We start from the raw sequence: 13,203 nt of genomic DNA on the forward strand, positions 1-13,203 counted from the left end.
TAAGCCACTCTCGCCCCACACTGGTGATACTGACCCAATTTAACCACCTGGCCCAAATCTTTTTCAGAGGCTAATTCACCTAAAGCACAGATGTTTTATAGCAATTAACTGGTCCCAAAATGCAGACTTTCATATCCCAAACAAGCAGTCTGGTAACTCTTGGCAAGTGGCCCCAAGTCTGGCATCAGTAACAGCAGGCCTCAGTCACTTCCAAGTCCAGCATAGGCAGCTACCAACCACAGATAAGTTTATAGCTCTTACCAGATGACCACAGGCAGACATAGGTAGCCGCTAATCTTAGCCTTCACCAGAGCCTTTCCAAAGAGGTCCCAGTACCAACATACCATTGGCCAGCTTTAGATCACACCAGGGCACTATCTAATAAGATCTACAAATAGCACATGCAAAAGGTGCCCTTGTCAGGCACCAGAGACCTGCTAAAGCAAATCCCGCTCTATGGAGTCATCACACACACAGTAGCTTTTCTGCTATTGTCATAGCCAGTCGACCTGAGGGTCAGTCCACCAATTGATGTGCGAACAGCAATCAAGGTCAACTCTAACAGGAGAGTACATATAACTCACACAAAAGACACCCCTAGAGAACTCAGCATAGGTGACCAGGAGCAATGAATCACTGGACCAATCAGGACACTACTATATAAGGTGACTCTGCCAAGACTGGGAGAAGTGGCAGATCTATTAATTATATAGAAGCAAATTCAAAGAGATAGCCAAAATGAGAGAGTCCCAATCAAGATGAACCCAAAAAGACCTACATCAAGACACATTATAATTAAATTGGCAAATGTAAAAGACAAAGAAAATCCTAAAGGCAGCAAGAGAGAGTCAGAAAGTTACTTACAAGGGATCTCCCATTAGAATATCAATTGATTTCTCAATAGAAACACATCAAACCAGAAGGGAGTGGCATGAAGTATATGAAGTGATGAAAAGTGGAATAGAAGATGGCGGTTGGCAGGATGGAGGTGAGGAGAGGATGTGAGCAAGTGAGGGGGTGAAAGAAGAGTGTGTGGATGTGTGGTGTGTGTGTGTGTGTGTGTGTGTGTGTGTGTGTGTGTGTTTGTGTGTGTGTTTGTGGGGGACAGTTAAATCTGGCAGGAGTAGCAGGGGCTAGCTACTGAACAGGGAGAACCTACCACAACTGCAGACACTCCCCAGACTGTGGGACTTGGGCATGGAGCCCACACCATCTTGAAGGGGAGAGTGGCCTCTTCTAGGAACTCATCAGCACCACCACCCAGACAGTCCTTGCACACTGCCTGCGACCCTGCAGCCACTCCAACCAAAATCCTGCTGCCTCACCTGCAGGCCTGCAGAGCCTAGGACCTCCACCTCCAAAGGTACACACCTCCTGCAGCAGTAAGTGTGACCTCCCCCTTCCCCAGTAGCAGACCTCTGGACACCACAGTTGTGCGTTTCTAGTTCATAGGCCTCCTGAGCCCATTGCTCCACAGGCAGCTCTTGGGTGCTGCTATGAGCCCCTGCTGGGTGTGATCTTACACAAACAAGACTTCACTGCCCTGGCAATAGAAATTCTGAATTCGCTCTTCCTGGATACCTACCCACAGACACCTTGGTTGCACGACGTCAGAGCCAGGGCCCCTCAGAGTGGGTCAGTACACTGGGCTGGCAAACACACCTCCACAGATGCACTTTTCCAGAGTGCAGGCCTCCTGAGCCCCACCACCCCTACAGATGGCTCCTGGGTGCCTCTGTGAGCCCCCACTGGGTATGTGCAATTTTAACCAAGGGTGCAAGGCAGCAAAAATTGGAACATCCCCCTCCCAGGCTGCTGACTTCTGGACACCGCAGTGTGCCTTTCTAGCATGCAGGCCTACTGAGCCTGCTGCCCCTATAGGCAGATCCTGGGTGCCTCCTTAAGCCTTGGATGGATGTGCTCATATCCAAACAAGGACGCACGACCTGGCAGTATAAATTTGGACTTTCCCTTCCAGCTGCATACCCACAGACACCGTGGTCGTGTGGTTTCAGCACGAATGTCCCCAGAGGTCACTGTCCCAGCAGGCAACTCCTGAGTGCCTCTGTGAGCTGCGACTAGGTGCATTCATATTCAGCTAAGGGCTCAAGGCCCTGACAGCAGAAATTCGGACTTCCTCCTCCTCAGCTGCTGACCTCCGGTCACTGCAGTTGCACTGATCCAGGGTGCAAGGCCCCTGAGCCCACTGCCCCAGCAGGCGGCCCCTGGGTACTTCTTGAGCTGCCAAAAGGCACAAACCCAGCTGCTGGCATCCAGTCCCTGCAGTAGTGCCACTCTAGCACAAGGGATCTGTGAGCTCACTGCCCCAGCAGACGGCTCTTGGGCACCTCTGTAAGAAGCCACTGGGCATCCATATCCAACCAAGGGCGCATAGCCCCTAAAGCAGAAACTGGGACTTCTCCCTCCATGGGGCCAGTGGCACACCACAATCACTCCGATCCAGCTTGTGGGCCCCATAAGCACACACCCCTTGCAGACAGCTCCTGCACCCCTCTGTGTGCTGCCACTGGGTGTGTGCCTCTCCAACCAAGGGCGAACAACTCCCTCAGTAGGATTCATGACATCCCCCTCCTGGCTACCTACCTTTGGACAGCCTGCTGCTGGATCCTGAACCACTTTGTGATTCAGAGAGGGAAATCACTTTGGCCAGAGTCCCACTGCCTCAACCACAGACTATGAGACACCCGCCGACCACTGTCACAGGCTCAGGGCCTCTCATAGTGAGTTGCAGAGTGATGTTAATCTAGCAAGAGTCACACCACACCAGCCAAAGTCACAGTTCCTGAGCCTCAGGCCCCAAGACTTCTTCCTCCCAGGCCGTGGACCCTGTGAACCCACAGCAAGCACATACCAGTGAGACCTTAGACAACCTTTTCCACAAGAGCCAGAACCACAATCGTATCCAAAACTGCTTGCACAATGAAGCTTGGGGTGAGTCACCTTGCTAATCCGTGACAAGACATCATCCATGAATAAGAAACTAATATTCAAGATCCAACTACATCAAGAGAACTCAAATAACTCAAGTAGGGAGCTACGCTAGATTACCAAGCCCAGGAGATCTGAGAGATCACACCAGGAGCACCATCCCCAAAAGATCCTGGGTAGCAAAGCAGTCAGATCTAGGACACAGAAACAATTAAAATGTTACAGCAAAACAGGGGGAGACAAAAAAGCAATCCCTAAAGGAAAGAAAAAGGGAATCACCAAAAAGGAAGTTAAATGAAATGGAGGCAAGTAACCTGTCAGAGAAAGAATTCAGAGTAATGGTTATAAGGATGCTCAAACAACTGGATAACAAATACACACAACTCAATGAGAATTATAAGGAGCTGAATAAGAATGTCACCAACATGAAAAGGAACCAAGAGGAAATGAAGAACGACAAAGATTCAATAAAGAACACAATGGAAGTTTTAAACAGTAGACTAGAAGGGGCTGAGAACCACATCAGCTAATTAGAAGACAAGGTAGGAAAAAACACACAAACACAGCAGCAACTGGAAAGAAAAATTAAAAAGCAAGAGGAGAGCCTAAGGGAGCTTTGGGACAACACAAAATGAAACAAAATCCACATAATAGGGCTACCAGAAGGAGAGGAAGCAAAGCAAGGAATAGGAAACCTGTTTGCAGAAATAATGACAGAAAACTTCCCTGTTATTGGCAGGAAAAAAACTACACAAGTCCAAGAAGCACATAGAGTCCTAAACAAGATGAACCCAAAAAGACTAACACCAAGACACATCATAATTAAATTGCCTAACATCAACTACAAAGTAAGAATCTTAAAGGCTGCCAGAGAGAGACAGAAGTTACCTATAAGGGATCTCCCATTAGAATATCAACTGGTTTCTCAACAGAAACACACCAGGCCAGAAGGAAATGGAATGAAATATACAAAGTGATGCAAAGCAAGGGACTGAATCCAAGAATACTATACCCAGCGAGGCTATCATTCAAAATTGAAGGTAGAATCAGAATCTTCACAGACTAAAAAGGGTTAAGAGAGTTTATTACCACCAAGCCAGCAATGCAACAAATGCTAAAGTGACTGCTGTAAAAAGAAGAAACAGAAAGGCAAGAAGAAACACAAACATTAAGAATAAAAATGACGACAAACAAGTACTTATTAATAATAAAATTAAATGTAAATGGATTAAATGTTCCAATCAAAAGACATAGGGTAGCTGAATGGATAAGAAAACATGACCCATACATTTTCTGTCTGCAAGAGACCCACCCCAGATCAAAAAATTCACACAGATTGATAGTGAAGGGATGGAAAAAAAATTTCAGGCAAATGGAAATGAGAAAAAAGCTTGGGTTGCAATACTTATATCTGACAAAATAGACCTCAAAGTGCAGGCCATAAAAAGAGATAAGGAAGACCACTACATAATACTAAAGGGAGCAATTCAACAAGAAGATATAACTCTGGTAAACATATATGCACCTAATACAGGAGAACCCAAATACATAAAAATACTTCTGGAAGATATAAAGGTAGAGATCAATAGCAATACAGTCATAGTAGGGGACTGTATTACCCTACTGACACCACTGGATAAATCCTCTAAACAAAAAATAAGCAAAATAAGAGCAATCCTAAATGACTCACTAGATCAGATGGACTTAATTGACATCTTCAGAACATTTCACCCCAAAGCTACAGAATATACATTCTTCTCCAGTGTGCATGGGACATTTTCAAAGATAGACCACATATTAGGAGACAGGCAAATTCTCTTCAAATTCAAGAAGATAGAAATCATAACAAGCACCTTCTCAGATCATAATGGCATAAAACTAGAAATCAACTACAATAAAAACAACGAAAAAAAGCAGACACCTGGAGGCTAAATAGCATGCTATTAAATAATGATTGGATTACCAAAGAGATCAAAGAGGAAATAAAAAGCATCCTGGAAACAAATGACAATGAAAACACAACAATCCAAAATCTATGGGACACAATGAAAGCAGTCTTGAGTAGGAAGTTTATAGCTCTACAGGCCTACCTCAAAAAACAAGAAAAACTGGTAATAAATTACCTAACCTTGCAACTTAAAGAATTAGAAAAGAGCAACAAGAAAAGCCTATAGTACCCAGAAGGATTGAGATAATAAAGATCAGAGCAGAAATAAGCAACATAGAGACCAAAAAAACCACCCCAAAAAACAACAACAAAAAAACCCCAACAATACAAAAGATCAATGAAACCAAGAGCTGGTTCTTTGAAAAGATAAAAATAATTAATGAACCTCTAGCCAGGCTCACCAAGAAACAAAGAGAGAGAAGACCAAAATAAACAAAATCAGAAATGAAAGAGGTGAAGTAATAACTGGTCCCACAGATATACAAAGGATTGTAAAAAAATATTACGAACAACTCTACTCCAACAAACTGGACAACCTCAATGAAATGGACACAGGGGGGTGAGGGCATGAGTGGGGGCAGGGTGTCAGGGCAATGGGGGGATAAGGACACATATGTAATACATTAATCAATAAAGAAAAAATACTTTCAACAATTAAAAAAAGTAAAGTGATTAAAAACAAGAGACTTAATGCAAGAATAGTCTATCCAGCAAGACTATCACTGAAGGTGAAATCAGGAGCTTCACAGGCAAAAACAAACAAACAAACAAAAAAACTAAAGGAGTTTATTACCACCAAACCAGCAATGTAAGAGAGGCTAAAAGGACTGTTATAAAAAGAAGAAATAGAAAGAGTGGGAGGAATACAGGCATAAAGAATAAAAATGACAATACCAGTGCCTATCAATAATAACCTTAAACATAAATGGATTAAATGATCCAGTCAAAAGACAGGATAGCTCAATGGATAAGAAAACATGACCCATATATATGCTGTCTCAATGAGACCCACCTCAGAACAAAGGACTCAAATAGACTGAAAATGAAGTGATGGTAAAAATATTCTCAGGCAAATGCAAAAAAAAAAAAAAAAAAAAAAAAAAAGCTGGGGTAGCAATTCTTATCTCTGACAAAATAGACCTCAAAGTGAAAGCCATAATAAGAGATAAGGAAGGCCAATTCATAATACTAATGGGATCCATACAACAATAGGCTATAATTCTGGTAAATATATATATACCTAATACAGGAGCATCCAAATATAAAAAAAAATAAAATAAAAGAATTCTGGAAGATATCAAGGGAAAGATTGCCAGCAATGCAAGTATAGTAGGGTACTTATTACCCCACTGACATCGCTGGATAAATCTTCTAAACAAAAAAATTGAACAAAGAAACAGTAATCCTGAATGACACATGAGATAGAACTAATTGACATCTTCAAGACATTTCACCCCAAAGCTATGAAATATACATTCTTCTCAACTGCACATGGGACATTTTCGTAGATAGACCACGCATTAGGACAGAAGTTAAGTCTCTACAAATTCACGAAGGTTGAAATCATATCAAGCAACTTCTCAGATCACAATGGCATGAAGTTAGAAATCAGCTACAAAAAACAACAACCAACAAACAAACAAAAACACTAGAAAAAAACACTCCAAACATATGGAGGCTAAATAGCATGTTCTTAAACAATGAATGGGTTACCAAAGGTATCAAAGAAGAAATAAAAAACATCCTGGAAATGAAAATAAACACACAATAATCCAAAATCTATAGGACACAGTGAAAACAGTCCTAAGAGGGAAGTTCATAGCACTACAGGCCTACCTCAAAAAACAATAAAAACTTGTAGTAAGTTTTCTAACACTACCACTTAAATAATTAGAAAGAGAACTACAAGAAAAGCCCAAAGTAGAAAGAAAGAAATAATAAAGATCAAAGCAGAAATAGATAACATAGAGACTCCCTCCCCCCCAAAATATAAAAGATCAATAAAACCAAGAGCTAGTTCTTTGAAAAGATCAATAAGATTGATGAACCTCTAGCCAGACTCATTAGGAAACAAAGACTGGGGATGCAAATAAACAAAATCATAAAGGAAAGAAGTGAAGTAACAAGTGACCCCACAGAAATACAAAGGATTGTAAAAAAATACTATGAATTACTTTATTCCAAAAATACTATGAACTACTTTATTCTGAAAACCTGGATGAAATGGACATACTCCTAGAAAAATACAGCCTTCTAAAACTGAATCAGGAAGAATCATAAAACCCAAATAGGTCAATAACAATTGATGACATTGAAGCAGTAATAAAAAATAAAAAGCTTCCAGCAATCAAAAGCCCTAGTCCTGACTGCTTCACAGTAGAGTTTTACTAAATATTCAAAGAAGAATTAACCCCTATCTTCAAACTATTCCAAGAATTCAAGAAGAAGGAACACTTCTAAGCTCTTTCTATGAGGTCAGCATTACCCTAATTCCAAAACCAGAGAAAGACACCATAAAGAAAGAGAACTGTAGTCTAATAACCCTGATTAACATAGATGCTAAAATCCTGAACAAAATATTATTAAATGGGATCCAGCAATACATTAAAAAGATCATACACCATGATCAATTCTGATTTATTCCAGGGATGCAAGGCTGGTACAATACTCACAAATCAATAAATGTGATACATCACATTAACATATTGCAAGAAAAAAAATCACAGGATCATATCAATTGATGCAGAAAAAGCATTTGACATTCAACACCCATGGCAAAGTGGGAATAGAGGGATCATACCTCAACATAATAAAAGCCATATATTGCAAACATAGAGCCAAAATCATATTCAATGGGCAAAAGCTGATACCATTTCCCCTAAGAATAGGAACAAAACAGGGATGCTCTCTTTCACCATGCTTGTTCAAGGTAGTACTGGAAGTCCTAGCTATAGTGATTAGACAAGAAAAAGAAATAAAAGGCACCCAAATTGTAAAAGAGGACAGAAAACTTTCATTATTCCCAGATGACATGATACTATTCTTAGAAAACCCTAAGGATTCCATTAAAAACTACTAAATTTAATAAATGAATTCAGAAATTTAGCAGGATACAAAATTAACACCTAGAAATCAATAGAATTTTTATACACCAATAATGAAGTCTCAGAAAGAGAAACTAAACAATCACATTTACCATTGCAACAAAAAATTAAGATACTTAGGAATAAACTTCACCAAGGAGGTAAAAGACTTGTACTCAGAAAACTATAGGATGATAAAAAAAGAGATAGAAGAAGAGATAAACAAGTGGAAGAATATTCTATGTTCATGGAGTGGTAGAATCAACATCATTAAAATATCCATACTACACAAGGCAATCTATATATTCAATTCAATCGAGATTAAAATACCAAGGGCATATTTCACAGATCTAGAACAAATACTCCAAAAATTTATATGGAACTAAACAAGACCCAGAATAGCCACAGAAATCTTGAAAAAGAAGAAGAAAGTTGGAGGAATCATAATACCAGATATCAAGTTATACTACAAAGCCACTGTATTCAAAACAGCCTGGTACTGGCACAAGAACAGGCATATAGATCAATGGAACAGAACAGAGAACCCAGAAATCAACCCAAGCCATTATGCTCAATTAATATTTGACAAAGGAAGCAAGGGCATACAATAGAGCAAAGATAGTCTCTTCAATAAATGGTGTTGGGAAAATTGGACAGGTACATGCAAAAAAAAAAAAAAAAAAAAAAAAGAAAGAAACTAGACCACCAACTCACACCATACACAAGAATAAATTAAAATGGATAAAAGACTTAAATGTAAGACGTGAAACCATAAAAGTCCTAGAAGACACCATAGGCACCCAAATCTCAAACATCTCTTATAGCAATATGTTTACTGATATATCTCCTAGGACAGTGAAAACTTGGGGAGACAATAAACATATGAGACTACATCAAAATAAAAAGCTTCTGCACAGCAAAATAAACTATCAACAAAACAATAAGAGAGCCCACTGCATGGGAGAACATATTTGCCAATGATACATCTGATAAGGTGTTAATCTCCAAAATATATATGGAACTCATACAAGTTAACAAAAGGAAGACAAGCAATCCAATTAAAAAATGAGCAAAGGACCTAAATAGACACTTCTGCAAAGTGGACATACAGAAGGCTAAGAGACATATGAAAAAATGCTCAAAGTCACTAATCATCCGGCAGATGCAAATCAAAATGACAATGAGATATCACCTCAGACCTGTTGGAATGGCTATCATCAACAAACCAACAAACAACAAGTATTGGCCATGATGCAGAGAAAAGGGAACCCTAGTACACTGCTAGTGGGAACGCAGACTTTTAATTTCAAAAAATTAAAAATGGGACTCACATTTGACCCAATGATCCCACTTCTAAGAATATATCCTAAGACACCAAAATAATCATCAGAAAGAATACATGCACCTCTATGCTCAAAGCAGTGCATTTTACAATAGCTAAGATTTGAAAAGAGCCTAAGTTCACATCAACAGATGAGTGGATAAAAACAACTGTGAGTACATTCACACAATGGAATACTAAGCAGCAGTAAAGAAAAGAAAGAAATCTTACCATTTGCAACAGCATGGATGTACCTGGAGAGCATTATGTTAAGTGAAGTAAGCCAGTCAGAGAAAAATAAGTATTACATGATCTCACTCATAAGTGGAATCTAATGAACAAAATAAACTGATGAACAAAAATTGATACAGAGATATAGAAGCATGGAACAGACTGTTGAACCTCAGAGGTAAGGCAGGGGGAGGACGGGTGCAAAGAGATCAACCAATGAACTTGTATGCATACATGCATAACCCGTAACGTTGGGATAGTGAGGGCCTGGCATATGAGTTGGGGCCAGGTAGGTTGGAAGAGGTCAATAGGGAAAAAGGGGGCTTATGTAATACTTTCTACAATAAAGATTAAAACAAACAACCAAAGAACCAACCAAACAAATACAAATGTAAGAAAAGAACAAAAACTCCAGAAAAAGAACTGAACCAAATAGAGGCAAGCAATCTACCAGATGCAAAGTTCAAAACACTGGTTACAAGAATGCTCAATGAACTTAGGCAAATAATAGATAATTTCTGTGAGAACTTCAACAAAGAGGAAATGTAAAAAGTATATAGAAATTATTAAAAAGAACCAGTCATAAATTAAGAATGCAATAAGTGAAATGAAGACTACATTTTATAGAATTAACATCAGATTAGATGAAGCAGAGGATCAAGTCAGTGATTTGCAAGGTAAGGTAGCAGAAAACACCCCATCAGAACTGCAAAACAATAATAATAATAATAATAATAATAATAATAATAATAATAATAATTTAACAAAATGAAAATAGTTTAAGGGATATCTGGGACTGTATAAAGCAAAACAACATTTATTCTCTCTGTAAGTTCACTATTGGTGTATAGAAATGCATAGATTTCTTTTTTTAAATATATTTTATTGATTTTTTACAGAGAGGAATGGAGAGGAATAGAGAGTTAGAAACATCGATGGGAGAGAAACATTGATCAGCTGCCTCCTGAACACTCCCTGCCAGGGTTGTGCCCACAACCAAGGTACATGCCCTTGACCAGAATTGAACCTGGGACCCTTCAGTCTGCAGGTGATGCTCTATCCACTGAGCCAAACCGGTTAGGAAGAAATGCATAGATTTCTTGGCATTAATTTCTTATCCTGCTACATTGCCGAATTCATTTATTAACTCTAATAATTTTTTGATGGAATCTTTAGGGTTTCCTATGTACAGTATCAGGTCATCTGCAAATAAGGACAGTTTTACTTCTTCTTTTCCAATTTGTATGCCTTTTATTTCTTCTTCTTGTCTAATTGCAATGGCTAGTACCTCCAGTACTATGTCGAACTGGAGTGGTGAGAGTGGGCATCCCTGTCTTGTTTCTGTTCTTAGGGGAAATGGTTTTAGTTTTTGTCCATTGAGTATGATGTTGGCTGTTGGTTTGTCACATATGACTTTTATTATGTTGAAGTATGATCCTTCTACTCCCACCTTACTGAGAGTTTTTATCAAAAATGGATGTTGGATTTTGTCAAATGCTTTTTCTGCATCAATTGATATGACTATGTGGTTTTTTCTTTCAATTTGTTTATGTGATGTATCACATTTATTGATTTGCGAATATTGTACCATCCTTGCATCCCTGGGATAAATCCTACTTGGTCATGGTGTATGATCTTTCTGATGTACTGCTGGATCCAATTTGCTAAGATTTGTTGAGGATTTTGGCATCTATGTTCATGAGGGATATTGGCCTGTAATTCTCTTTCATTGTGTTGTCTTTATGTGGTTTTGGTATTAGGGTGATGATGGCTTCATAGAATGAGCTTGGAAGTGTTCCTTCCTCTTGAATTTTTTGGAATAGTCTGAGGAGTATCGGTTTTAGATCTTTGAATGCTTGGTAAAACTCCCCTGTGAAGCCATCTGGCCCTGGGTTTTTGTTTGTTGGAAGCTTTTTGATGACAGCTTCAATTTATTCCATTGTTATTGGCCTATTGAGATTTTTAGATTCTTCCTGATTGAGTTTTGGATTGTTGTATTTTTCTGAGAATATCTCCATTTCCTCCAGGTTGTCTAGTTTGCTGGAGTAGAGTTGTTCATAGTATATTTTAACAATCCTTTGTATTTCTTTGGGTCGGTTGTTATTTCCCTCTAACATTCTGATTTTGTTTATTTGGATCCTCTCTCTTTGCTTTTTGGTGAGCCTTGCTAAAGGTTCATCAATCTAGTTTATCCTTTCAAAGAACCAGCTCTTGGTTTCATTGATTTTATGTATTGTTTTTTGGTCTCTATGTCATTTATTTCTGCTCTAATCTTTATTATCTCCTTCCTTCTGCTCACTCTGGGCTTTTCTTGTTGCTCTCTTTCTAATTCTTTGGCATGTAGAGTTAGATGTTTTATTACCATTTTTTTCTTGTTTCTTGCAGTAGGCCTGTAGAGCTATAAACTTCCCTCTCAGGATTGCGTTCATTGTGTCCCATAGGTTTTGGATTGTTGTGTTTTCATTGTTATTAGTTTCCAGGATGTTTTTAATTTCTTCTTTGACCTCATTGGTAACCCAATCAATATTTAATAACATGCTATTCAGCTTCCAAGTGTTTGAGTGTTTTGGGTTGTTTTTATTGTAGTTTATTTCTAATATTATGCCATTGTGATCTGAGAAGATGCTTGGTATGATTTCAATCTTCTTGAATTTGGGAAGACTTTGCTTGTGACCCAATATGTGGTCTATTTTTGAAAATGTCTCATGTGCACTTGAGAAGAACATATATCCTGTAGCTTTGGGGTGAAATGTTCTGAAGATGTCAATTAAGTCCATCTGATCTCTTGAGACATTTAGGATTGCTCTTTCTTTGCTGATTTTTTGTCTATGGGATTTATCCAATGATGTCAGTGGTGTATAAAAGTCCCCTGCTATGATTGTATTGTTTTCGATCTCTCCCTAGATATCTTCCAGGAGTTTTTTTTTTTTTTATGTATTTGGGTGCTCCTGCATTGGGTGCATATATGTTTATCAGGATTATATCCTCTTGTTGTATCGATCCCTTTAGTATTATGAAGTGGCCTCCTTTATCTCTTATTATGGCCTTCACTTTGAGATCTATTTTGTCAGATATAAGTATTACTTCCCCAGCTTTTTATTCATTTCCAGTTGCCTGAAAGATATTTTTCCATCCCTTCACTTTCAGTCTGTGTGAGTCCCTTATTCTGAGGTGGGTCTCTTGTAGACAGCAAATATATGGGTCATGATATTTTACCCATTCAGCCACTCAATGTCTTTTGATTGGAGCATTTAGTCCATTTACGTTTAAAGTTATTATTGATAGGTACCACAACATGAGGAACTCTATTAAAGGGTCGCAGCATTAGGAAGGTTGAGAACCACTGCCCTAAGCGATTGGATGATTGGATGACTGGATGACTGGCCAGTAGCAATGATGTGCACTAACCACCAAGGTGCAGACCCTCAATGCAGGAGCTGCCCCCTGCTGGTCAGTGTGCTCCTAGAGGGAGAGCACCACTCAGCTGACCACCGGGCATCAGATGCTGGGCTCAGGGCTTGTGAGTGCAGCTATGGCAGCACGAGCCTCTCCCACAAACACTCCCCCTTTGTTCCCCTCCCCCCCATGCGCTGGCGGGTAAGGCCTGGCTGCAGGAACGGAGGTCCTCTGATTTCTGCAGGCCAGCCCAAGGGAGCCCACCAGTGCACGAA

This window comes from Myotis myotis, unplaced genomic scaffold (genome assembly GCF_014108235.1).
Source record: "Myotis myotis isolate mMyoMyo1 unplaced genomic scaffold, mMyoMyo1.p scaffold_m19_p_2, whole genome shotgun sequence".
NCBI classification, from domain to species: Eukaryota; Metazoa; Chordata; class Mammalia; order Chiroptera; family Vespertilionidae; genus Myotis; species Myotis myotis.